Here is a 5,767-nt window from a genome sequence, read left to right on the forward strand (position 1 = left end):
AATCTCCATCTTTGAAGAGCTCCAGCTTCATATATCTACCTGTATAATGTGCCCAGGTCATTATATCTTCAGCTCTGTATATATCTATCTTCATATATCTACATCTCTATGTATCTACCTCTCTGAATATCTCCAGCTCTAAATATCTCCATCTATCAATATTTCCACCTCTGAATATCTCCAGCTATTAATATCTTCACCTCGGAATATCTCCAACTCTGTATAGCTCCAGCTCTGAATAACTGCAGCGCTCAATATCTCCAGCTTTCTATGTCTACCTGTCTATATATTTCCACCTCTTCATATCTCCAGCTTCATAGATCTCCATCTCTATATCTGTACCTCGCTGAATATCTCCAGCTTTGAATAACTCCAGCTTCATATGTCAACATCTCTATAGATGTCCAGATCTAGGTATCGCCTGGGTCATAGGCCTACATCTCTATATATGTCCAGCTCTGAATATCTCCAGCTTCATATATCTACATCTCTCTATTTCTACAGCTCTACATATCTCCAGATTCATACCTCGACATATTTCTATATCTACCTCTCTGAATATCTCCAGCTCTGCATATCATAAGGTCTAAATATCTCCAGCTATCAAGATCTCCAGCTCTGAGCTCCAGCTTTCTGTATCTACCTGTCTATATATGTCCAGCTCTGCACATCTCCAGCTTCCTAGATCTACATCTCTATATATCTACCTTCCTGAATATCTCCAGGTGTCAATATCTGGAGCTCTGAAGATCTCTAGCTCTGGATAGATCCATCTTCATATATATAGACCTCTATATATCTATATGCAGCTCAGTATATCTTCAGCCCTGTATAGCTCCAGCTTTATATATCTACATCTGTACATATGTTGAGCTTTATATATCTCCAGATACATATGTCTACATCTCTATATATCTACCGCTCCGTATATCTGTATATCTATTGTAGGGGGATTTAGGAACTTTTGTATGCGACTGGCGTGTTGTGGGACCTGTGGAAAAGAGTGTGGGGATTGGGGAAATGTCGGCCTATGCAGTTCTGGTGTGTGAGGGAAATGGCGTGGGCATTTGGAAACCTTTCTTGACGGAACGTGATGGCTTTTGCGTGGGAAACTGGTCATTTTGCGTGGGGATTTCTTTCAACACTCTTCATGGGAATGTGCTGGGCCGGCCCACGGGCGTCATTTCCTCCAGTGCGGTGCGGTAAGCGGTGCGTGCGTTTTCACTCGCGTGAAAGTGTCTAAGGAGGGTGTGCCCTTTCTGGCAGGCTCCTCCTCGTGCCCCCGTCCTTGGAGCCAGCGTCTCAGCGAGGGGCCGCAGCGTGACAGGAGTGGGACTTGGGGCAGAAGGGCCCCCGGGACGTGTCGTGTCGTGTCGTGTCGTGTGTGCAAGGGTCACTCTGGGCAGTCGGACGGGTGTGCGGGGCCTGCAGCCGTCCCTTGGAAGTAGCCAAGGCCCCAGGGGCGAGAGGTGAGTACGTGTTTCTGCTTTGACACGCTGAGCGGACGCTGAGCTTGTGCCTGGATGCACATCACCACGTGCCCTGCTCTAGCGCTAACACATCCAGTCTTGCCAGCTCTTGCCTCTCCTGCTGGCAGCACCCTCCCAAAACAATGAGCTGCACGTGGGCTGGCAGGGTCCTGGGGCCGCACATGCCACAGACTTTGTAGTCTCCCTCCCTGCGTCTGGCTGAGGCGCTGAGCACTTTCCTCTCTGCAACCTCCAGCTCCGTCTGTCTATCCACAGCTCTGTATATCTGCATCTCCATATATCTCCTGCTCCAGATTTGTCTCCCTCTGTATATCTCCATCTCCACGTATATCCAGCTTCATATATCTCCATCTCTGTAGGTCTCCAGCTCACTCTATCTCTAGCTGTAAATAGGTCTACCTCGCTAAATCTCCATATCCTGCTATCTCCATCTAGATATCTCCCCAGCCCCAGATATGTCCAGCTCTAAATAGATGTAAGTCTCTATATTTCCAGCTCCATGTATGTGCAGGTCTGCATCCCTCCAGCTCTGTATAACACCAGCTCTAAACATCTCTAGCTCAATAGATTTCTAGATCTCTATATTTCCAGCTGTGTATGTCTCCAGCTTCATATATGTCAATCTCTCTATGTCTACCGCTCTGTGTCTCTCCAGCACTGGATTTCTCCAGCTGTGACTATCTCCAGTTTCATATATCTACCTCTCGCTATATTTACATCTCTGCATATCTCCAGCTTCCTATATCCAGCTCTATATATATATCCAGCCCGATCTGTCTATTTTCAGCTCTGCATATCTCCAGCTTGAAATATCGACATCTCTATAGATCTCCTCTCTGAATATGTCCAGCTCTGAATATCTCCTCTTCTAAATCCTTCCAGCTCTCAATATCTCCAGCTCTCAATATCTTGAGCTCTGCATCTCTCCAGAGATCAAGATCTCCAGCTTCATCTCTCTGCATCTCTATATGTCTACCCCTGTGAATATCTCCATGTCTACCTATCTCCAGCTCTCCATATATCCAGCTCTGAATATCTCCAGCTGTGACTATCTCCAGTTTCATATAGCTGCATCTCCATATATCTGCAGCTCTGAATCTCTGTATCTCTTAATATCTCCAGGTCTAAATATCTGAAGTTCTGTATAACTGCAGGTTCCTATATCTACATTCCTATATATCTACCTCCCTCAATATCTCGAGCTCTGAATACCTCCAGCTGTCAGTATTTCCAGCTCTGAATATCTCCAGCTACATAAATCTATTTGTGTTTATGTCTGTCTGTATAATCTGTATAAATATATATATAGTGTGTGTGTGTATAGTGTGTGTGTGTACATATATATATAGAGAGAGAGTGTTCGTGTGTGTGTGTATGTATAGAGAGAGAGTGTGTCTTTAGATAGATAGATAGATAGATAGATAGATAGATAGATAGATAGATAGATAGATAGATAGTGTATAGACGTCTGCGTTGCAGTGCTCGGCAGCAAACACTCACACGTCTGGTCTCAAAGCCTGCGCTCTGGAGAAGCCAGGAGTGCCCGTCTGTGCTTCAGCCCCCGTGTTTTCCAGTGGCTCCCCTCACTCTCGGCCCACAGCCCCCGCCCCCCCCCACGTCTCACCGGTGTCCCTCGCTCCCAACCCTCGGGACCTCATTTTTTCAGTGGTGCCCCTCACTCCTGCCTCAGCCCGCACTGCTCCAGTCCTGCACTCCTCGCACAAACCCCCCACTTCTGTCGATGCCCCCCGTCCCGTCCCGTCCCAACCCTCAGCTCCTTGTGCCCCGCGGCCTGCCTGCTCTCCCCCAAAAGAGCCCTCAGGCCTCTTTCAGCTCGGCTCCCCTCACAACGGCCCTGGCCCCGCAGCCCTCAGCTCCATCGCGGGCCGTGCGGCTCCGGGACAGGCGTGCCCCTCGCACGAGTCTCGGGGACGGCAGCCCCTCAGCGACGCGCGGCTGGAGGCTGGAGATGTTCCCTGCCCCCTTGCTGGCAGAGGGGAGACAAAAGCCCGGGGCCTGGCAACTTGCCCCATTTCTAACCAACAAAAATCCCCACAAAAAAGTCTGTCCTCAGTGGGAAGATGGTGTGACGCTTCGGGGACTGGGGCTGCGGGGAGGGTTTTGTGAGGACCGCTGTGGTGATTTGTTTGTGGTGATTTGTCAACTTTTGGGGGGAAGTATGATATTTCTGTGAGAAACTGGATTATGGCTTCCCCCCCACACCTCCTTGTGCAAGTCTGTGGAGATATGGCGACACTTCTGTGGAAAATGGTGTGGTGAGACACAAAGCGTGTGGCGAGGTGGCGACTTCTTTCTACGCGCAGCACCGTGCGCTGGTCGGCAGTGTTTTCGCGGCCAGGTGTGCGAGGTGGGGACTCAGGCATGTTGAGCGGATTTTTTTCTGTGGAAAGTGGAGCCGTTGTGGGCTCCTGAAGGAAGTGGGTGTGGAAATGTGTGAGGGTCGGGTGCTGGGTGTGGTGTGCCCGGCCCTGGCCGGAGCGGGGGAGGTGGTGTGAAGGAGTGTGGCACTGCGGGGAGAGCGGGCGCTGGTAATATGGCGCCGCGGGGGGGGCGGGGCTCAGGCTGCGTTTCCCGCCCGCGCACCCTCAGCGCTGAGGAGAAGGGGCGGGGCCAGGCCGGGCGGTTGGCGGGAACGTGACTAGATCCCAGCGCCTCGGGGACAGCCCGGTCCTTTCCTCAGCCCGCTCCCGCGTCATTCCCGGGGTGGGCTGAAGGGCAGGGGTCTCGCGTGCGGTCATCTAGTCCACGCCCTGCTGTCTCCACACGACCCATCCCGCCCGCACGAGGGCTCGTCTCGCCTGCTCCTCCCGCCCCGCCCCGCCGCCGCCGCCGCCGCCGCCGCGCTACGAGGCCCCCCCCCCCGCCCGCCCTGTTGCAGGGACAAGGCCCCGCGCGGGTGTCGCCCTGCCCCCACGCCCGAGGGGCCCGGCACGAGGCCTGTCCCCGCCGAACGGCCCACGTGGCGGCGCGCTGGGCGGCTTGAGCCGGCTGGCGCCCGCCGATTGGCGGAGGCGTTTCCCTCCCCGCCAATCAGGAGACGGCAGGAGGAAGGCTTGCGCGCCCTGCCTTAGAGACAAGGTGGCAAAGTGGCGCTGAGGGGGGAAGTGACCCCCCCGAGCTTTCCTATTGGTCCGCCATCGGGGGCGTGGCCTCCAGCAGCGATAAAAGGCCGCGTGCCGGGCGCGCGGACGACGGCGGCGGGCAGAGAAGAGCTGGTAGAGCTGGCCAGCGGGGGGGAGCGGTAACCCCAAAAGCGCCCTGAAGAGGCGGGAGCGGCGGGTCCCTGCCGCGGCAGGGGAGCGGGGCTGAGAAGAGCTGGTAGAGCTGGCCAGCGGGGGGGGAGCGGTAACCCCGGAAGCGCCCTGAAGAGGCGGGAGCGGCGGGTCCCTGCCGCGGCAGGGGAGCGGGGCTGAGAAGAGCTGGTAGAGCTGGCCAGCGGCGGGGAGCGGTAACCCCAGAAGAGCCCTGAAGAGGCGGCGCCCCGGGGAGGTGAGGCCCAGCCCTAGAGCTCCTTGCACCCTGTGTGCTCGAGCGTCGGTGGGAGCGGGGGGACGTGGGGGGGGCTGCAGTTGGGGACCTACGGCCCTTCTGCAGGCCCGGGGGTGTGTCAGGCTGTGGGGAGTGACCTCCCGAGCCACGTGGGTGCTGCGTGGCTCGTAGTCCCTGTCAAGCACCGGTGACCCGCGGGGTGGGCAGCGGCCAGGCTTGCAGGTTTCCGTTCCTTCCCTTAAGACACCATTTGGGGGGCAGTGGGCGAGGTCCCCGGCCTCGGCCGCAGCTTTCCCTTAAGGCTGTCATTTGGGGGGCGGAGGCTCAGGTCCGTAGCCAGCTCCGCTGCCCCCTTGAGGCATCATTTGGGGGAGCGGTGGGCAGGGGCGGTTTGTCTCTGCCCGCGGTCCTCCCTTAAGACGTCACTGGGGTCCGCAGTGGGGAGGGCCGGAGGGCCCCCGCAGTCCTCCCTGATGGTGTCATTTGCGGGGGGCAGCGGCCAGGTCCGTAGGCCCCCGCTGTCCTCCCTTAAGATACCATTCAGGTTGGCAGCGGGTCTGGTCTGAACCCCTGTAGTTCTCACTTAAGGCCTTTCGGGGGGGGCCGCGGGCCAGGTCCCTAGGGCTTGGCCCGCGGCCCCTCCTTAAGGCATCACTTGGGGCTGCAGCGGGCAAAGGCCTGGAGGTCGCCGCTGTCTGCTCTCGGGGTCATCTTGCCGAGCTGCGGTGTGGTGCTGCCCTGCTCGCAAACGGGTCAAGCACTGACAG

This window comes from Alligator mississippiensis, chromosome 16, assembly GCF_030867095.1.
Source record: "Alligator mississippiensis isolate rAllMis1 chromosome 16, rAllMis1, whole genome shotgun sequence".
Lineage (NCBI taxonomy): Eukaryota > Metazoa > Chordata > Crocodylia > Alligatoridae > Alligator > Alligator mississippiensis.